The 23,064-nt window shown below is 38.1% G+C and overlaps 1 long non-coding RNA gene across 3 annotated transcripts in view; it reads right to left on the reverse strand.

Annotated features, from left to right (window-relative positions):
* Positions 1-9,937, reverse strand: part of LOC146768227 (uncharacterized) — an 83,360-nt gene extending 73,423 nt beyond the window's left edge. For 2 of the 3 annotated variants that reach the window (XR_014953301.1, XR_014953302.1), the window contains exon 1: positions 674-9,934. This is a non-coding gene — a long non-coding RNA (uncharacterized LOC146768227). Of the gene's footprint in view, positions 1-673 lie in introns of all 3 variants that reach the window. The other variant, XR_014953303.1, reaches the window with a different exon arrangement.
* Between the last annotated feature and the right edge of the window lie 13,127 nt (positions 9,938-23,064).

Below are 23,064 nucleotides of genomic sequence, written 5' to 3' on the forward strand. Positions count from 1 at the left end.
ATTTGTACAAGTGCTTGGTACTCAGTTTCTGCTACAAAGAAAAGAAATACCAAGCATTATGTTATCTGTAGTTTACTGAAGTTAATCAGAATTCCATTTGTGCCTGGTTCATGTCGCAGGATAGTCATTACCTACAGGATCAGTATGTATACATCTAATAAAATAAAAAATTAAAAAAAAAAAAGAAAAGCAAGGGCCCATTTGAGCTGGTAAGGGGTTGTAAATTGAACCAAATCATAGTATCTTCTTTTCATTCTTCTTTTCATCTCACTTCTCAAAATAGAGTACCAGCTGCAGGGCTAGGATGCAGGAAAGAACTACATCTACTTTATATAGCACAATAAGCAGTGGGAATGAGGGGGCAGAGAAGAGAGGGAGAGGGGGAGAGAGAGAGAGAACAGAAGATTTTGTTCATTGAGGAAAAGGGAAACACTTATCCTGCCCAGCATCATTTTCAGAAATCTCCCCAGCAGCTGGTTAAGAGCTCTGAAACTTAAGTCCTTTCTTTTTCTTACTCCTCCTGTCTTTCCCTCCTATAATATGGAAGGGTGGAAAGGCTCATTTTATGCTCACAAGGTGCCCAAATGATCTCCTGAAACAGAACCAGGACCCCAAAGCTATTTCCACATCTTCCTTATATTTTCACCCTTGGATGCAAATTGGAAGGACCTACCTGTGGCTGTCTGAAGGTTTTCCCTTGGGCTCCTGCACTTCTCCAAGTTGAGCAATGCTGGTGGTTACATTAGGACATAAAACTAAGCAAGGAAGCTCCAAGAAGGATAACTTCACTGTTTGATGTCCCAGGCCAGGTGGTGCAAAGAGTGCAAGAGATGCTATTACCCAAACCCATGAAGCAGGCAGATCATATCTCACACTGGACGACTTCGCTAGTATTAAAAGGAAAAGTGAACTTCAAGAAAGGTAATCCTAGTATAAGAAATCTAGGGAGGAATTAGATAGAAGTAGAAACAGCCAAAATAGACAGGCTTTTAGTTTTGTTTTGGCAGAGGTGTTTTTAATTGTATTTCTTAGTTTTTCAGACTTCTCAATGATGTTTATTTGTTCATCTCCTTTTACCAGCTATGCAGCATCTTAATTCATGTTTATTTTAGATTTTGCCAATTACTTGATCATTCTCTACTGCTCACCTCCATCTCCCTCACCCTTCAATGCTTTATTTTCTTTGGAAATATATCCCCTCCTAATTTAATTTGCTGTCACTATTTTTCTCACAGTATCTTTTCTGCCATTTAGCAACATGCTACAGACTCCACAGTGCATGAAGTGTCTGCAGCTTTGTCCCTTTAGGTGGCCAAGTGCAACAACTATTCCTTAGGCACTGCTCTCAAACGCCATGAAAACAAATGCCATCCACAGGGCTCTCTTAACAAGCATCATATTCAAAACAGCCTTTGACATGCTGACAGCAGAGTATCTCTGAAAACATCCCTATTTGCTTGCATCATACTTGACTAATGGACTGCCCTTGATGAGGAATGACATTTTGAGTGATGGAACCAAAGCTACCAGGGAATCCAGTTATTTCTAAAGATCTCTAAACAAATTATTTAGCATGCCAGAAGCATTTTTCTTCAACATTTTTAACATGAAAAAAAATAAACGTTTTGAAATGAAACTGTCTTGAAAAAGAAAAAAGAGGTTATGACAAAACGGTTAAACAACTGCAGAATAAAATGTTTCACTTTATTAGGCAAAGGATTTCAACTTGGTCCAAATTGGCTTGGGGAGAGGAGACAGGAAGTCAGAGAAGTGAGCAGAGTGGTGCAATATCAAGTGAGAGCAAGTGAACACCCACCTTAGAAGGAGTTCCTTTAGATTATTCTTAATATACAAGAAAAAAATTTCATCATATCAATTTAATCAGCAAACTGAAGTGGCTGTTATAAATGTAGTGGATGTTATCAATACTTGATTGACTTCTCACTTCACATGGCTATCTGGTCTTACATACACACATTTTTTCTTTGCTGACATCTTCTCTGGAGAGCTTCCTAGATCTGTTATCCAGGGATACCTGGCTTTGTCCCCACAACAATTCAGGTCTCCATAATACAAATCTTCTACATCAGTTAGATGCTGCCCTCGATATTCTGCTTATCTATTATCCTCTAAATACCAAAGGCTTTGGGAAGGAGATGACAGAAGTTCACAGCTGGGGCTTATCTCTAAAGGCAGTTTCGGATGCCAGTTCAAGGTCTTGACTTTAATCTTCAAAGCAATTAACAGATGAGCCTCTGCTACACTGGAGACCAAATTGCTATCTATACATTTCCTAAACGGTTGTGCTTCTTTGGGACAATGCTGATCACGAAACCCAGACCATGCTTTATAAGAGCTGGAGCAAAACATTTTCTGTCATAGAAATAGGCTATGAAACAAGCCTCCGTGGAAGAATTCAGAGCTTTACTCCGCTCTCTCTTTTGTACCACTTAAGCCTTTTGCTAGAGAAACAGCAAAATATTTTCCCCTAACCTATACCCAAATTAATGGGCGGGGGGGGGGGGAAACCCAAAACTTGGAAAGTGTTCTATTCAAATGGAAAAAGAGCAGAGAATTTTTAAAGTATTCAGGAGAGTTTTAGCTAATGTTATTGTTATAGGAAAAGGTACGGGCAGCAATGTGATCTAGTCAGGATTGTATAGTATGCACTCACATGAGACAGTAGCTTTTTGTGAGCCTTGCAAACCACAGTTTGGAAAACACTGCACCAATAAGTAGAATCATGAAATAAACACAGTAACTAAATTTTCTCTTCAAAACAGAGGCAGGCTACCTCAGCAGAAATAATACATTCTACGTGGTCGCTCTATCACCCACCACCTCAAAAACATCTTCTGTCCTATGCCAAAGTAACATACATAATCAAAATTATTAAACATTTAAAAATATGCCTTTAAAATATTAGGTTCTGTTTCTTTTGATACACAGTCCAACAGAGGCGCATCCAACAGGGCGCAGAAAGTTAAACAGCTGCAGTCATTGCAAAAATAAGCTGAAATAATGAGCATGAACAGGCAGGAGAAAACTGTGTGTCCGTGCATAGGTGAATGCTCAAAATTAACCTCCTGGACTCAAGCAGAAGTCTGATACTTGCTAGCTGCAACCAGTATGGACTGCTAATAAAGAAACATGAGATCAACCCACCAATTAAGAGGCTGCTCCTCTGCTGTTCTTCTGTACATACTCCTTTTAGAATGGGGGAACCAGGAGGTTATTCCCAGCTAAAAAGATATCATGCCAAGACGTGGGACCTTAAAATGAAAACGTGGTATCAGGAAGGTGAAGATACTGGCCCAGGGAGAGATCTCCGGGGGGGGGAAAAAAAAAAAAAAAAAAAAGAAGGGCTGATACTGGAAATAATGGAAATGTAGAGACTAGTGCCAGGGATTCCCATAAAGCTGGGACAATGGTACTCATGACAACTAAAAAATGCATCAGAGAAGAAAACACACTTTTCTGTCCAACATTCCCAGGTAAGCTGTGCCCTCCTTTTAGGGAAGGGAGGTCAGACCATAGGAATAAAACACTAGGGCTTTAACAGACACAGAGAACAAGCACAAAATAAATGAAAAATTCCCACTGAAGTTTTTGCAGAGGTGATACTCCCTGCCTACTCAAGGATTCTGGATGAACCTTAGAAAGAGTGCTATGGGAAGAAAAGGAAGCAGGGAGGAAGAAGTGCTGCTGTTAATTTGGCATTCATTTAAAGGAGCTGAATGGGAGCCAGAATTAGTACAGATGGCATCTCAATTCCCCTTTCTTAAAAAAATATTTTTAAAACAGTAACTTTTTGTTTCCATTAAGGCATTTTTAGCTGTGAAGTAAGGAAGTTAAGCAGTAGTTAAAACCTCAGCTTTTAGACAACAGTTCTGAAAGCCCTTTCACAAAGTGACAACTAATGATGTGCGCACAAGATTTCTTCAGAGCCAAAAAGCTGCTGGGTAGTAGGCATGCAGAGGGTTGTTGTCAGGCATCCTAGGGAAGCACACTAAGCAACACAAAAGAGACAATACTGCTGTCTTTGCACCGGGCAAGAGGGAAGTGTGGAGTTTATAAAATAATATATATTCTGCTTTGTTATTTGTACTGAATACTAGCTCTGAGACTCCTCTCCTACACAGCATTCCAGCCAGCTGCCTGGTTTTCAGACACCTGAATAAAAGTCACTCTGACAGCCATCAAGGCTTCAAATCTGGAATTTTGACTGCATTTTAAACAATGACTCATCTCATGAAATCAGTAGCACAAGGACCTGCAAGGGACAGAGGTGAAAAAAAACTATGGTGGCAGTTTTGGAGTTTGTCACCTTGCACAGAAATTCAGTCTGTGTTTAAGAGCAACATTTTGTTCTGACTAGGAAAATCAGTCAAAACCACAAGCAAAGATTTGCAAGAACAACTACCAAGAAAAATTGGGCAAGAAAAATGACCCAGCACAAAATACTGCTGGAACACTGCCACATTAAAAAGGTCATGTTGAGATAAGATATGAAGAACCTCAAGAAATGTTAAAGAGCTGCAATTTGAGTTCCTGTGATAAGATATCCTTGCTAAAACTGCAGTACTCAATTCCTTTGCATTATATTAATTCACTTTGATTCCCAGTGGCTAAATCCTAGGACACTACAAGAGAATGGAATGCAAATGTCTTGTGGGGGGGTGGGGGGGGGGAAGCAGGAAGGTGAAGAGGGAAAAGAAGTAGCTCTCAAAACACAGCAAGCATTAATCTAAATAATTTATTTTAACAGACTAAGCATTGGGGTTCAGTGCATACCCATGACAGAATGTGGCTGACTGGTCTAGTCCAACAGGAGAGGAATCTAGACAAAGAGTCTAGTTTAAGAGATTAAACTTTTTCAGAGCTGCAAAGAGGTAGAAACTCTACCAAAGCCCAGGGGGTCCTGAAGCACACAGAAGCAGGTAGTGGCAGTACTGCACCACTTCATCAAGAACCTGTTTCTCTCAGCTTCCATTTTAGGTTTCCCAAGCTACAACTTTGTTTTGGGCCAAATCTGTTTATTCCCAACTCTGCTGCAGTCTATAGCAGGATCAAACAAAGAACAGAACAAAGTGGTAGAACCCCAATTTGACATCAGTCTGATGACACTTTCCAAGAAAAGTGTCTTAGTTCTATCTGCTAGATAGAGGCTATCTGCTAGAACAGAGGCTTCCATCTTCTCCCTTCCTTTCTCTTTGAGGAAGAATCCTCCAAGGAACAATGATCCCAGAATCACAGAATATATTGCATTGGAAGAGACCTACAAGGATCTTTGAGTCTAGCTCTTAAATGAATGGCCTATAAGGAGATCAAACCCACAATCTTGTTCTAACCAATAGAGCTAACCAGAGGTAATCTTGATGTTCTTAAAAAAAAAAAAAAAGGCTGAAACACATCACACACATCGTTGAATAATTTATCTGCATGCCTTGCGTCTTTACAAAGTTCATATCGACACAGTAATCTCCCACCCTAAGACTGCGTGACATAACCATCTCTTACCACTCCCATAGCTGCAGTGAGGTGGCAAGAATGTGACCTAAAATGCATATCCAATGTATGACTGACATGCTGATGAGTGGCAGGTTTAGCAAAATACTTTGGGTGGCACTGTATCAGCACAAGGTGTTCCAGATTCATCTGAACTTTCTGACATTCATCAATTCCCCTCAGCTCTTATTAATTTTAATGTCAAGCAGCCCTTCATAAACGAGGTCGGCAAGACCATATATTGCCATTCCAGTTAATTATCAGTTCTACCAAGAGCAATAGCTGATATTACCAATCCATATGTGAAATTATTATAGTTGTTATGCTGCTTTTTGATGGCTTTGGCTATGGTTGGGATATGTTACTTTGGACTTAGAGAGAAGGATTAAGTTTGAGAATGATTCCTTTTAATTTCATTTGGTGTGCATCATTGCAGCTGACCAGTCACAGTCAAGCCTGCATAAAAACACTGAGCACTCAAGATATTTCACTGGTTAAGTTTACAGAGCGGCTGACATTGCAAATGTCTGTAGTTGAAAGCCAGCTACAACATACAAGGTAGAGAAAAGTAGTGTGACAGCCTCTACAGACAATTTATAAGGTGGACAACTAAAAAGCAGGGAAGCTACAGGAGAAAGGGATTTTCTTTGATTCTCTTCAGGATTTATTAAATTCTTATCTTTATTATTTATTTGCACTCCATGTGCAGTTCATTAATTCTATCAGGGAGTTACACGCCAGTATCTCTCTCCTATTTTTAAATACAATTGTGAATAGATACCTGAGTCAGCCTAAACTCTAATGGCAAGAAAGAAGTGAATAAACACCCTGTCATACATTCAGAGAATTTGAATGCTAATTGGTAGCCATACATACTGTTGGAATAAGAGCTCCTAAAAATCCTTGATTGTGTTATCTAGACAGAAGTCTAATAATCCAAACATAAGAATATATAGAACATGAACATCTGTCTTATTTTATAAAAGATTGTTTCAAGTATCAGAATATAAAAGCAGACCAAAATTCTGAATTTCTACTTGTGAGAAACTTCAAAACAAATAAATGTCATGTGTATGAATGCATGAAATGGCAGTTCTGAAGAGAAAACTGTGCAGATCTTTCAGAACCTCCAATTATTTCTTCCACATTTGGCAGGGATTCCCATTATTTCACAACAAATAAGTAGTACTGTATAATTACATATTACTGTTATTGATGCCAGTACATGGATGTTCCATTATTTTCAACATTCTCTAGGGCAATTTGTAATTAGCACTGTTTGAAGAATCTGGGTTTTTTTTTCCTATTAAATTGTTTGACAAAAAAGGATGTAAAATAATATTTCCATATCTGAAGTAGCATATAACACATTAAGAAAAAAAAATATATGATGTCTCAAAAGTTTGTCAATTTTTGTTTAGGATGTTTCACCTTTTTTTTTTCGCTCTTCCGTAATTAACACACGAAAAATGTTGTCAGGAAAATTAATACCAATAAAATAAACATTTGTTTAGACAAGGCTGATATCTAAGTAAATCCAACAGCTGTAAACTCCAGTCAGCAATGAAAGCAGAGATGCAATCACAGCAAACACAAGTGAGACATCTCAGCAGAAGTGTTAATAACCACTGGGCAGAAGGAATTCTCAGGCACCTTACAAATCAGGGGGAATACATCAACTCTACATGCATGTTCCAAGATCTCCTCTCCTTCCAGTAACCACTTGTGAAGCCAGACTCATCTACACAATACTAAAGGAAGATAAACTCTAAAACCATATGCCACTAAATGTCTTCCTAGTTATATGCAAGCTGCCACCTACTCCACTTGTTTAAAAGCAGATTCACAAGAGCAGTGCAGTACATAGGACTGGGTAAATGACTGTCAGCACTCAGGTACAGCTTCTATTCATGTTAAAGGTTTAAGCCACAAAGGGATAAAAGCCCGGAGCTTAGATCTTTAGCCAAAGTCTCTACTCGATTTGCAGAACACTGGCTCAGCACAAACTAAAATCCCACCTTCTCCCTGGATGCTGCTCTGCAAATGAAGCACAAAAACCAAAGGTAGTTAATGAATATGATGCATTATTTTCTGCCCAGAATCAGCACAATGTTGCTTGGCACAGGTGCACATTAACAATGATGAATCTGAAAAGTTCACATTGATTAATTACTTGGATTTTCAAATTCACCACCTCATACAAAGGGAAGGCAGATGACGATGTTGGAAATATTTCTCCCTTTACCCCCTGTATATTCTGTGCTATCTTTTTCTTTAAAAGAAAACAACAAATAATAAAACCCTTTTTCTTAGCATCTATTTTTAGCTGTAACGTTTTGGGGCATAGAAGAGGAATTGGATTATCTTAAAACATAGCTCCAAGGAAGGCAAAGAAGAATGAGGAAAGCTTCTGAAACAGTCAAGCCATTGTTGAAAGAAAACCACTTCCTTATCTAGCAGGGATGTGTAAACACAATTATTGCCAACAGCCTTAATATTCCTCACAGAAGTAGACATTTTTCAGGTCTCAGGCCAAGAGCATGAGTAGGAGATAAGCATTTGTACTGGAACACTTATACACATTTATACTGGAAGCCAAAGTCTTAAATGGTGTCCTTAAGGGGCTTGGATTTCAGGGAACTCCACATCAGATCTGATCCACCATGAGTTCTCATGACTCATCCCCTGAATGATATCGTAACATGTGCTATCAGAGTTTCCACAAAATAAGGTTTTAGTATGTAAGCTAATAATTTTGAAACTGCTGTCAAAACCGAGACCTGCAAATCCATAGCCTACACAACACAGACTGAGTCTTGAAATCAGACCTTTCGACTCACCTCTTTCTAAATTCAAGGTCACCTATATCTGGGTCTGAGGTCACACTGTCACCCTCTATATAATGAAGAAACATTTCCATTCTGCATGGAATAAAACACAACAAGGGCTCCTCAACTACCATGCTGAAGTTCAAAATAAACAATCCACCAGCATAAGACAAAAGTGACTCTAAATATAAATAAAAACACAGATGGAAATCATGTTTGCTTGAACATTACCAGCATCAACTAAGTAGCCTTAAATAAATAAATATGGCTTTCTCATACTTCGTGCCATCCAGGCCAGCCAATAGTCATCAATTCAACCACAGGAAGCTGGTGAAACTGACAGCACCATTTTTATTAGCAAAGTTACCTAGCTGCCAGTACTACAGGATCCTTGCTGTTGAATCACATCAGGTCCACCTTGAGATTTTGGAGGAGGATGTATTTTGATTTCCACCATCAGCAAAAGGGAAAGTGAGCTAGACACAAGTAAATGATTTTCCAAAATTGAGGGAGGAATTGTATAGTATATTTGACAACATATAGACAGTATCACCCAGGAAATCCATATACTTCTCTCCAATTTGCTCCTTTGGAGCAGATTACTTTCAACAGGCTCATGAATATTGGGCTTGATTCACTGGAAACAGTTCTGGGTTCAGTTATTAACCTTTTAGCCCTTAAACTAGGAAAGTTTTAGGGAAGGTCTTTAAAGCATATATTAACAAGTATACTTGTCAATGGAAATCAAGGTAGTGTCACAATGTGAATTTCATTTATTTACTTCTAAGCAACAAACCAACTCAAAAAAAAAGTACGTATTTTGTCACTGATTAACAAATTCAGCTATAATCTACCTGGAAAAGCCTGGAGCGGAGATATCAAGTTTTAGAGTGTTACAGAAGTTCCTAAATTTGGATTAGATTGACAATACTATTAAACAAGTGCAATATTTATCCCGAGGCCCCAGGGATACTGCTGGCCAGCACTTGGCAGGGGAGGAGGTAAGAGAGACAGGCATCCCATGCCCATGCCAGCTGATGTGATTAGGGCTGGTCAGCCTGCCCATTCCTGCAGAGGCTGCATCTGCTCCTGAAAGCAGTTGTCTTAACACATGGAGTCACATTCCTGCTTACCAACTCCAAGCTCCTTTCTAGTTGAGGTGAGCCAAGTCCTGATAATTCTCAAACATCTCCAGTGTTTCCTCAAATGACACTAGAAATGGGGAGAATGTGCCTGTCCCAGAGATCAGAAGACTGAGCCTGTAGAACCATGTACAGATTTCATAAATTGCTTTAACAGTTACAGAACTCTGTTTCTTTCTTCCTTTGGAATCAACTTCTACATTATAACACAGGAAAAAAAGCAAATGGGAAACTGCTGACTCAAATGCAGTTATGATGTTAAATTTCCCTTTAGGAAACTTTGATCTTCCTTACTATCAGTTCAAAACAAAGGTATAAAAACAAAGTTTTCAAAAGAATCAAAACATTTCCAAAATAAAATTTTAATCTTAATACAGGGAACTATACATAAAATAAATTTAAGCTATATTAAGAAAACAACTACCTAATGCTTCAAATATATATATATATATATATATATATATATATATTCTTTGCAGTTTTGATCTGATACAATGAAACTGACTTATATTTTTTTCTTTTTTTATGCTCAAGTAGCATAGCCTTTTTAGTCTCCCAAGGTCCACACAGGGAATAAGAAACTATTAAAATCAATGTTACAGTCTTCTATTACTCAGCTAATAACAGACACAAGCAATTATCTAAGGCAAGGCATGTAGCTCATAAAGGGGAAAGAAAAACCCTATCTCTGGTTAGATGCTAACAAACTGGATTTAAAAAAAGCACACTGACAAAAATAAAGCCAAAGGAAAAAACCCCAACCCAAATAAAAACAAAATTTAAAAAAAAACCACAACAAAACAACACTATCAAAAAGAGAGCACCTTCATTTTTGTGCTGGTTTTGGCTGGGATAGAGGTAATTTTCTCCACAGTAGAGAGTATGAGGCTAAGTCTCATTTTGCTTTTGAGCCAGAAACAGTGTTGATAATATAGGAATTATTTTGTTATTGATGACCAGAGCTTACACACAGCCAAGGCCTTTTCTGCTTCTCAGACAGCCCTGCCAGTGACTGGGCTGGGGGATACACAGGAAACTGGGAAGGGTCAGCCAGGACAGCTGACCCCACTGGCATTGTGCTCAGCATACAAAGCTGGGGGGAAAGAAGGAACTGAGAGACATATTTGAGGTGATGGCATTTGTCTTCCCAAGAAACATGTGATGGAGCCCTGCTTTCCTGGGGATGGCCGAGCACCTGCTGGCCCATGGGAAGTGGTGAATGGATCACTTGTTTTACTCTGTTTGCACACACAGCTTTTTCTTTATCTGTTGAGCTGTCTTTATCTCAAGGATATCTCACTTTTGCCATTTCAATTCTCTCCCCCATCCCACTGGAGAAAAAGAACAAGCAGCTGTGTGGGGCTGAGGTGGCAGCTGGGGTTAAATGAGGACACTGTTGCTAATAGAAAAAATGCCATTATCTATGTTACACATAGAGAGAAGAATGAGATTTGGAAGGAGTATATCTCTACTACTTTTCCTATACGACAATTATTCACAACTCTTAATGCTTTTATAGTTGTATGGGAAAAGAATTCACCTCATTAATGCAACAGGAAACTAACCCAATACATGCAATGATCATGTTTCTTCTGAACTATTGTGTTCAATTAGCTTATGGTAAAGCCATAAAAAAGACAGATAAAAAAATTCCTGTTACAAGGAATACCCAAGACTACACCAGCCCAGATGAGGGCCCAAAGATAGAGAAAGGCTATGAAAGAATAAAAAAAGGACTAGAAATGCCTCACTTCAGTGACTGCAACCCACTGCATCATTTCAGCTAAATTGTTTTACGACTGCTACAATTTCACATTGAGCAAGCACAGAGAAAGAAGGTCAACTTCCTCTCAAAAAGACTTAGTGCCATAGAAGAACACAAAATAATATTGCAGGGTCTAAGAACCAGTCCAGACATGACAGGGTCCAGAAACAAAATTTGACAAGAGACTCACTAGAGAAGGTCCCCCTGTGAAGATCAAGACAGCTCCATAATTCCTGTCAAAAGCTGTCCTCTGGATCTGATAGAATTGCATGATAATGCAGAAGAAGAGAATTAAGGAAAAACTTGGTAATTGAGATGTTTGTCTAATGGAAATCCATACACATCCTAGAATAAAGTTGCAGTAGTAACTTAAGTGCCATGCTCTCATTATACTTTTATACTTTGTGGGATTATGTGAGCCCATTCTTAGCACATAAGAAAATATCTCACCTTGACATATGAGTAAGAAGGTACCACACAACAGTAGAAGCAAAAGACAAAATAGGTGAGTCATTTACAAGTCATTTAAATGGATTAGGAGCTCTAGACTACTTCTCTATGTAATCAGCAAAACAGACATCTCAATCAAGAACTGTGACATGAGTCATGATAAGCAAATAATCTGAAAGGCAAGAAGAGAGGGTTGCAGCAAAACAGTCTTTCAAAGCAACACTGATCTATCCACATCTGGAAAGGATGTAGATATGCAGCTTCAAACAGGAAAGTTCATCTACTTTCTATATTGGAATTCTTTTCGATCTTTGAAGTATCTTGATCATTTTTCCAAATGTACTGGTGAGAGGCTGAGGGAAAAGATTCCTGATAATTGACAGTTTTCAAACAGTACAGTAATAGGCAGTTACAGGTATTAAAGATGAAAGATTCTTTGGGAAGAAAAAAAGAAGAGGGTTTATATCTTGTTTGGGAAGCTGTATGTGGGGTTTGGTTTGGGTTGTTTTTTTGTATCTCTTGTTTTATCCCTTGTTTCCAGCTTTAGTGTTTTTAAGACAGTTTGCTTCCTTTAGACAGCAAATTGCCTACTACAAGAACCACCTTTGTATTTCAGTTTAATTTGTCAAGCAGAAAGCATCCACATTTCAGTAAACATAAGGTAGACTCTTTAATAAGCTATCCAAAACACAAATTTAGAAAAGCAAAAAGCCTTGAAATCACCTTTAAAGGCAGAAAGTTTTAGCTACACAGAAATAAGTAAATAAAAAATAAGGCCTTATTACTTCATTAACACTTCATGTTTGTCACATCTTGTGCATTCCTACATTCAACAGCTCTCTTCCCAGTAACCTATAAAAATTATAAAAGTAGGTAAATTGATATTATACTAAGTCAGTTATATTTCTCCCCCAACTTCTGCTCACTTATGAAAATTGCACTGTGCATTAACAGGAGTTTCCAGTTTAATATGGTGTAAGTGTCCTTGAAAACTGTCATAAATTAAACACTATCATCCCAAGAGAAGGTGTCAAAGACCTTGGTCCAAGTCCTGGCAGAGCAACCTCTCAAGACAGGTGGAACTTCAAATACATGAAAAGAATCTAGGTCTCTGATCCATACTGTCTGTGGCAGTGAAGGACACTGAAGTAGTTAGCTACAGCTGTAGGAAGACTGCCACACTGCCTGCAAAGTCAGCAAGAGGGAATGTATTCTCAATTCTCCCACTTCAGTGCAAACCCTGATGGCTTGCTTTACACTTCTGAGGGGTTGGAGCCAGGCTGCCAGACTCATGCTGAACAGCCTGAGGCTCACAGACACATTCTGTCTCTCCAACTCTCCTCCTGGAAAGAATGGAGACCTGGGGGAAGTAACTTCAACTGCTACAGCTCATCTGTCAACACCTTGGTGGGATGATATGCACACTTGCTCAACTTTGAAAGGAGGATGGGTTAAGAGTATAAGACTGCAACTTTAGTAGGATGCTTAATTATGCAACTTGACCATTAATATAACCAAATCAAAAAATAAATTATATAGAAAAACATTCTACTTTGAGACAGATTCAAGAATGACTGGGGGAAAAGTAGAGTTTTGAGTGGCTTGCTACCAGGCCAGAGATTACAGAAAACATTGTGGAGCAGAATTTAACCTGCCTTTGAAAAAATTGAAAAGATTTGTTTTCTAAAAAACCCCGTTCCAAATTTAAGAGAGGTCATCAGAGAATAATAACAACTCAGTCCGCCTCAACCTAGGGTGCTGCTAAATTCTGAAACTTGACAAAAGCTTTACTTACAGTCTGACCTACAACAGGAAGTTACATGTCCATCTGTGCAGGCTAGCCAGTGATGAATATCACTGTGAAGATTCCTAAAAAGAAACCTAGAAGATGAACATAACATGTTTGGAAACAATGGAAGTGGAAAAAAAACGTATCAAGCCCCACAAAGCACATTAGTAGAAATGAAATCTTCCTCCCTAGGGAACCACTGCTTGGCAAACCCCCAGTATCCTTCCAAAACCCAGGATATCTTTTTCCAGCACTGACTGGTAGGTTGGAGCAGCTATAAAATATATATCAATTCATGGTGATTTATTTTTCATTTGGCACAAAAGCTTCTTCTACATGGACATTAAAATGCTTTAGACCACACTTAAATCCATGAAAAAAACATCCCTATAGGCACCTGAAACTCAAAGTGCTCAGGCTGCTTGAAGACTGCAGCATATGAAGTTAAATATGAAATATCTTCACAGAAATTAACATGGAATTTTGAGCCATTCCTCCCACTCTCACAGTACTGTAAGAACCAGAACCAAAATTTGGTGGAAAACTGGTGGAACAAATAAGCAGGCAGATTGTGTGCACACATGCCAGGGTCCTTCCTTCCAGTGAGTCACTTTTGTGGCATTGTAAACCTTTGCACAATGCCACATTCTTGAGCACCTGAGCAGAGCTTTGGGAATAAAGCAGTGCTACTGCCCTGGTATATGTTTTTATTTTTGCAGAGACTGGTATAGCAAATAAATGAAATCCTCCTTCCCACTTTAAATTTCTTAGCACAAATTAACTCTGCAGGTAAAGTTTTTCATTAAAATCCTGTAGCTCAATTTCCTGCATCTACGCATGCCTTGACCTTATTTCCAGGAAGTAAGTGAAATCCAGTTCAGCCTTTTCTTATTAATTTAGATTCAAACACTAAACAAAACTAGTGAAAAGCATCATTTAGGATGAGCCAGATAAAAGCATCAGTGAACTTCCTGGCTGCCATATGTGAAATTCATGCTTGATCCAGAAAAGAAACAACAATTCATGGAACTAAATAAAATTGTGTTAGGTGATGTTCCTATTTTTTCAATATCAATTCATTGACATGTACTAATGCTATATGCTTTTTTGCCCAATCAATAGATCCAGGAAACAGTTCTTGATTATTTCTGACTGAAATTTCTGGCAGGCAGCAAGTGACATAATATGAGGTGATTCATTCCAGTGAAAGTGGGAACATATAGGCTTTATCTATAAAAGATAAACTCTGAGATAAGAAAGAAATGATAACTCAAATATATGATCTTTCAAGATGGCATCCCAAGAACCACCAAGGACTAGAAAACCATTGTAAACTGCAGTAGATTGGATCTTGCATAACATGCTCAACTACAAAGCATCTCTGTACAAATGCAAAAAGGGCTCTTTTCTTCAAGAAAGAAAACAAATTCCTCAAGGGCAAATACAAAACAGAAAATAGGCATGTCTGTGTAGGAGTTGGACTCATCTTCCAAGCCACCCATTTGACTTCTGTCTTATGAAATGACTTCCAGTTCTTTTCGTGGCAATCAATACTGCCTGTTTCAATTAATCTGAAGCTAAATCAAATTAGAAACAGTGTCACTGGTGTAATGACTGACAACTGATCACTTTAGTATTACTTCTGATGCTCCATAGTGGAAACTATATCCAAAAAAGCCAAATGTTTCTTAAATTTTTTGTATGCTTTGGGTTGAGATTTTTTACTTTTTTTTTTAACTTTCTCCAAAATTAATTCATTGAATAGGATTATTTTCATTACCTAAGAACAATCATTTTAATGACATTCATAAAAACCAGAATAATGTCACATATAACTTGACAAAATGAAAATATTTGAAATCCAAACACATCAGGAAATTCACTAAAGAAAAGCAATTCCCAGCAAAACCTCAAATTTTATTAAAGTCATAAAAACAGAGAGGTGCAGAGCATCTTCACAAGGTGATTTATCATGCAGCATTTCAAATGACAAGATAAATGACAACTGAGATTGAAGGAGGAGGTGTGTCCTTAAAAGTTTATCCTGTCTTGTTAGAGTTTATCTCCAGGGGGATTTAAAATGGTAGAAGTAGAGGATATATCTGAATTTTTTTCAAAACAGAAGATCTTAAGCGCATTTTTTTTTATCACTATTTGTGTTCCAAGCTGTTGTGGTTTAACCCCAGCAAGCAACCAAACCCCACACAGCCACTCCTCAGTCTCCCACCAGCAGGACTGGGGAGAGAATCAGAAGAGTAAAAGACAGAAATCTTGTGGGTTGAGATAAAGACAATTTAATAGGGAAAGAAAAAGACATGCACATAAGCAATTCACAACAAGGAATTCATTCAGTGCTTCCCATGGGCAGGCAGGTGTTCAGCCATCTCCAGCAGAGCAGGGCCCCATCACAAACAGCAGTGACGAGAAGACAAACACCATCACTCCACACATCCCCCTATTCTTACTTATTCACTCCAGATTACATACTGAGCATGATGTCAGATGGTCTGGAACGTCCCTTTGGTCAGTGTGGGTCACCTGTCCTGGCTGGGTCTCCTCCCACTCTCCCATTCACCCCCAGCTTCCTGGCCAGTGTGGCTCTACAGAAAGCACAAAAGGCCTTGGCTCCGTGCAAGCACTGCTCAGCAGTAACAAAATCTCTCTACATTATCAACCATGTGTTCACCACAAATCCAAAACACAGCCTCACACCAGCCACTGTGAAGAAAATTAACTACCCCAGCCAGAACCAGCACACAAGCATACCTCTCTTTAGTTTCTGACTTAACCAAACTTAAGAGCATCCATGCCATTCAATTACATTCTGGCCCTTAAAAGTGGCCATCTGCTTCATTAATATATGAGACTTTCTAAAAAGAAATAAATATCCCTAAAGAATAAGAGTGACTTTATCATCATCTCACATTTTTCTGCAGGTCCAATTCCATTTAGAGTTGAACAAAACAAATCAAGGACGACAGTTTAAATTCATTTGGATTATCAGTAAAAAAAGAAATTATTTCCATTTAAGACAGTATTCGTTAATCTTACTCTTAGCTAAATTTTTGGTGAAGTAAGGTTAAATAAGTTTATGCAGGTTTGAGATGCATGCTGTAGAATTTCTGCTTCTCATACAAGGGATAAACAATGGAAGGCACTTGAAATTATGCATATGCAATTTGGGTTATTTTATTGTATTTTAGAGAACAGGTACAAGCTAGATTTAAATAAATTCCTGTTATTAAAAATGAATTTTCTTTTAGCTTTTTGCACAGCTTACTCTTCCAAATATCACAGTAGCCACGTAATGAATTGGACATCTGACATCCAAAGAAATAACACTTACCCCAAGAACCTTTATGATCACACGGCACAGGAATCATCAAAGAACTTGGGAGTTCTTACCTTGTTTTGAGGGAAGCAAAGCCCTTTTCTAATTTAATGTATGAAAGCCCTCACACTTGTAGGTAAGTGGTTGGTTACATGATGAATGCTCCCTCCCAAGGGCAACAAAGCTCTGCTAGGACAAAGTGTTGCTTGGCTGGAGCAGCAGCAGTGCAGCTCAAGTCTGCAGTAAGACAAAAGGGGAATTCCCTCATGAAAACATCTGGGACTGAAGCTTTCTCTTATGCCATATTTATCGAGCTTGAACCTGTGTTCTTATAAGCACAGGGAGAAATACAACCCCTGAAAAGAGAGATACACTTTTCAGTAAATCCCCTTTAGGATCCCTGCTGGAGTAACCTTCTTTGTTCCTCTCCCACCTCTCAAAAATCTATTTATCATGATATGTTGTTAATAGAAGAAAAAAAACAATCTACCATAAAAACTGAAGTGGTTCAGAAAACTGATGAGTTCTTTTCCTCTTGTTGGGGAAGTTGTGGCCAATTTCAATCTGACAAGTGCCTTGTAGGCAGCCATTGGACTATGGCTGGTTTGGTGGCAGATACACAGATTCAACATTAACAGAGCACAGATGGCCAAGGCATTTAGCCTCCTCAATGAGCCCCCATATTTTTCCTGGACTTTGTCTGCTGAGAGGAAATATTGTCAAGAGACTCCTCCACACAGGCAGCCAACAAACCAAACCCAACAAGCCAAACCTACTTAATTTAGGATTCTTTTGAAACTGAGTTCACAAAGCATTCAACTTTTTCATAAAAGATTTCAGGTTTTACTTTGGACCTAGTAAAATACTGTGGAAAAATTCAGTGAAGAGCAATGGAAATCATTAAAAAATATTTGATCTGCTAAAAATGAAAATCAATTTATTTAACTTAGAAGACTAATTTAACTTCCAGCTGCCTGCAAGAAACCTACAGTTGGAGGATCTCAATCCAGCAAACAAGTATATAGCAAGACCTAAGAGCAAGAAATAGAGTTGAAAACATTTCAGAAAAAGAATAAAACTCAAATGTTAAATAAGGATCATTTGTCACTGGGACAGTTTACTAGAGTTTATGAACAGCTTAAACCAAACAAAATCTGAAATCTTTGGGTCACACTTCCCTGGTAACCTTAAAAAGCTTCCTCCTGTCCATCTGGTATGTAATTCCTAGGCATATTTTTGAAACTTGCCTGGAAAAGTGTGGGGTGCAACGTGTAGATAGATAAATATCAGGGCATCCTGAGCCTACCAGCAATTTCCTTTTATCACAACAAAATTACAATATACAAAGTATCATCATAAATAAACCTCTGGATAGATAATACATTTGCATGTGTATGCCTTTCAAAGTATTTTTGAGCAAGTTATCTGTAGGAAAAGGCTAAATCTTCCTGCAAATTTTGATTGGAGTTTTATGCCTGTGCACACCATCACAATCATTGACACTGGGGTCCACCCACATATTTTAGATTACAATAGCAGGATTTCTGGTTTTGTCTAAATTAAACATGACTCTACATCACTCCTCCTTTTGGCACTGGGTTATTGTGTTCTTATTGTTGTGTATTTCTATACCCACTTGTGTCTGCTACTATCTTGCCCTCCCCCAGCTTCTGGTAGAAAGAGAGAACAATACACATTCACTGACAAAGAGCTGAAAATTTTATATCTTCAAAACAATATTAATGCAATTTTCTTTGGCATGTTGCAATGCCAAAGAAAACTCAGCATTCGGGTAAATACAGAAGAAAAAGACATTTTAACAGGTGATTTTTGCTTTTGTGAGTTTTTTTCCCCCAGTTTTGAATTTTCACTGTGAGCAGTAGTCTGGTGTTTGCATTTAGCATCAGGCAGCAGCAATTAACCTGAATGAAGATACCTTCCCTCTGGTAGAAGAAATGATGAGAATCATTTCATGTCAGTGGAACCAAACATTTGGAGAACAGCTTCTAATCAAGATCGATACTTATAATGAGAAAAGGGCTTAAAACCTAGCAAAGCAATAATGCACATATTAGTTTTTTGATTGAACATGCTGATAACCTCAGAAACAAACATTGCACCAGTCAACCTGCAACAAACATAATGGGACTGCCACTCTCACAGGGGGTTTGAGTCAATCAGTCCCAAATCTTCACAAAGGCAGATACCAAAATACTGTGCACCCCCCCCAGCTACATCACTGCTCTTTTATCCAACACATTTCAGCAGAGGCTTAGTCTCAAAAGACATTGCTAAATTTTTTTCTCCTCCTTATTTGAGGTATAATTGACTTTTCTAAACAATATACAGTTGTGCTAACCATTTTGTTTTGTAGGCAAGAGAATAACTACTGTGTTTTCATTTTAATGTATAATTCCAGCCCAATAATCCTACAGGGAAGGTTTTTAATAAGATATGAAATTTCAGAGGAAGAGAAAGCAGTAGCATGAATGGCCTGTTCCTATTCCTTCTGCAGTACTTGTTTTCAGTATCTGAGGTAAGAGACATTTAATGCCCTTTGGGTTTTATAATTTATTTTACAATTTTCTACTAATGAGTATCAAGGAATGCAGCATTGTCCAGATATAGTGCTAATTAACAGGGCTACTTACACAACCAAATTTGGTCTGGATCTTTACATGGTTTTCTCCCAAGACATAATTCAGTTCTCAAACTCATGATGACTCTGTACATGTGCAGATAATCCAAGCTTTTTCCCCCTCAGTTCCTTAGTCAAATAGAATTTGTACAGTGGGAAATCCCTCCTGGCTCAAACTGGGAAGAAAGGAAATTACAGTTTTTGTGATCTAACCTTTCATGCCATGAAGATGTGCAAATGGAAACAAGGTGTTCCAACAATCAGCTGCCCAAAATTTTCAATGAAATGGGCAACTTTCCAGGAAATGTTTTTATTTTCTTAAGTGAAAAAACATTCAGCTGGAAAATATGCAACCAGCTCTATTATATACCATGAAAACCATTAAAATATTGATAATTCCTGTCTGGAGCAGTTTGTTAATCAGCACCAAAAACACACTCTGGGTTTGACAATGAACTACAGCTGTATGAAATCAGACATCCAGAGTGTCTGAGGAATTTGAGATGGAATGTAGACCACAACTCAAGCTCCCCTTTCTTCCCCATAGTCATTCTCACATGCTTCAACTCTTTTCCTTCCTTCTCACATTCTACTTTCCCAAAGTCAGCATGAAGTTATATCAGTACTTCCATTTCTGGAAATACTTTGAAACTGCACTTTCCCCTCCATGCACACATACTGTATCTGAGTTCAGAACCAAATTCTTTAAAATCAAGCAAGCACTTTTCAAGGAGTAAATGTTTCACCTTGAGCAACAATGCTGTAATAATTAAGTTTTTCACAGTTTTCACAAGAGCTGTGGAAGCCTAGTTAAAAAAGTTTAAGGATGCAATGAGTGTAAGGGTGCAAGTTCATCTGGGAAGACCATCTGAGTTGAGCTCCGTACAGGCAGCACACGTCTCAACAGCTCACACACCCTCTAAACTTCAAGAGACAGCAGGAGCAGCTCAATATAGTTAGATTTCAGGGGAAGCAGCCATTAAACAGATCTGACTCAAGAGTGCTCAGTGGCAGAAGGGAGGCATGAAATACTGTCCTCAGCACCATACTGCAGCTCAGCTCTACTTGATTCAGTATCTGCATTCAAGGGGCTTAGGCTGGGTTTTGACTCCACAAAAGGCCCCAGTCCTGTCACCCCAGTCAGCAACATGATGGGACACCCAAGTCAATGACAAACAAGAGTAGTAGTTTTCCCAGGAGTTCCAAAACTATACAGACAACTATAGCAGAATGCATCCTAACAGATTAGTAGTCTGAGCAGATACACCAACATTTTCTTTTAAAAAATATGTTCATAATCATTTAGTCTTTAGAGAAGTGCATGTTTGCAGAGGATACTTTGTGATCATTTCATGAACCAGCCATCTAAGGAACAAAAATATAAATTGTACAATACATTACTTTAGTAACGAATTCAACTGGTTAGAAGTATAGCAATACTATATTCAGTTTGCCTAGAAATACCTATAAAGAGACAAAAGTATCTAATATTATTTTAGATCTACAGAAATGTGAGTTCTACTTACAACCAGAGGTCTAAATAGTTCAAGATTATTACTATAAACTTCATAGCAGCAGTTCCATAACAAGTTTAATTTTTCTTTTCAAGCTGTATATAAATTCCACTGAAATGGGGAAAGAAATGGCACAAGCTCAAAAAGAGAGATGAAATTGGCTTCTGTTGACTTCCCGGTATTTATTTCATGGAGAGGTAAATATTGACAATGATTAAGACAGATTAGAAGAAGGTTAGCAAGTCAATATGTGCCTTGAAGGAAGAGAACACTTGATATTTATTAAAGTCATGATATATTAACTAGAGAAGATCTTCCTTTGCTTTTTTAAAGGCAAAGAATGTCGGCTTTCACGGGACCATTCATTGCTGTCTAGCAGCTCATTTGACTTTAACCACTGTTTTCTATGTTTTGAAAAATCCCAAATATTCTCCCTCTGGATGCTTGAAGAACACTATTTCCTTCTTGCCTTTGAGCCAAACAGCATGTGTTTCTGTGTCTGTATTTTTACTGGCACTGTTGCTATCACAAATACTTAGAAATTTTTCTTCAAGTTTAAGCACATAAGTCCAGTCCATAACTAGCAAAGCATTTCAGAACATATCTGCATGCAAGAATAATATTTTCATTCTTTGCTGATAGAAGATTTATCATTCTAAAAATGATGGTTTTGTGGGAAAAAAGGCCACGTTTCTCTCCATTTCCTTCAGCAAAGGTCTTGCAAATATTAGATTCACTTTCAGGTCCAAGTTTACCAGTAATATCGCATTTTTAACTTGAAACCATTTTTCCATGCTTTAACAATTTCAAACTGGGTTTAAAAAGAGTACTACAAGTTACCGATAATGGTCAAAACCAGATAAAAAAGTAGGGGCTTCACATTAAATTTTGCATTTGGTTTCCAGTTTTAAAACCACCCTGCAAACATGAATAAAATCTGGAGAGAAGAATTTATGAACATTTGCATATTTGAAGACTAGAAAGAAGATCACTCATTACATAATAGATATTCAGAGGTTTCAAAATATCTTGTCATCAAATACTGCTACATGACACAAATGTGTTAGATTACTAGAGACAAGGTCAGATCAGTATGTACGAAACCTAAGTCACAGAATGGGTCAGGCTGGAAGGGACCTCAGTGGGTCATCTGCTCCAACCTCCCTGCTCAAGCAAGGCCATCCTAGAGCATCTGGTACAGGATTCCGTCAAGACACTTCCTGAGTATCTCCCCTGAGAGAGAGTCCACAACTTCTATGGGCAATCTGTTCTGGTGCATAGTTACTCACACACTAAAGTCCTTCCTCACGTTTAGAAAGCTATGCTTCAAAATTATGTCCCTGGTGTTCAAATGAAAATCAAAGGAACATAGCACCAATGAGTGACCTAACCTTTAGCTTCTGCTCAACATCATAGATTTTAGCTAAGATCAGCATTCATTATGGGGAGCTGCCATTCCTAAAAGGAATTCTTGAGCCATTCCTGAGGAACATCATAGTAACAATAAAATTTTGTAAAATAGAAAAATTAATTTCTTGTAAAGAAAATGTTATTGCCTCAAGTTTCAACAGTGTATTGTGAGGAAAGAGCAACAAGTATCTACTTAAAAGTAATATTTAAGAATAAAAAAAAATCTCCCTCTTGAAGTTTAACAACAACAAAAAAAAGTCTAAAGTGCTCTTTTATATTTTTAGTTATTATTTTTGCAATACCGCCAGAATAGATCCCTGAGAAGTGTAGAGAAATCCAGTATGCATGGGCAAGATACAAACAATCTTTCTGTATTCTGAAATATTGTTTGGGGCAGAAAAGACAGTTCTGCTGCCCCAGAAGGGATTGGCTAATTTCTTGTGCCAGAGTTTCTTTTTCTGGTTTGGTTTATAACAGATAGTTAACCTGTCATTTAGCTTCTGAATGGGTTTCTGCTCTTCCCTGGCTGTTCTGTCCAGCTGACTCATTTGGCCTAGTTCTCCAAGTGACAGACAACTGAAAACAAGAGTGTCCTCATCAAGAAACTGCTATACATAAAGGAAAAAATACAGCACCCTGAAGACGCAAAAAAAAAAAACCAAGTAAATACTGTAAAGTACAGTTTCTTA

The sequence above is a fragment of the Lonchura striata genome, chromosome 2 (assembly GCF_050655825.1).
Source record: "Lonchura striata isolate lonStrDom1 chromosome 2, ASM5065582v1, whole genome shotgun sequence".
In the NCBI taxonomy this organism is placed as follows: domain Eukaryota; kingdom Metazoa; phylum Chordata; class Aves; order Passeriformes; family Estrildidae; genus Lonchura; species Lonchura striata.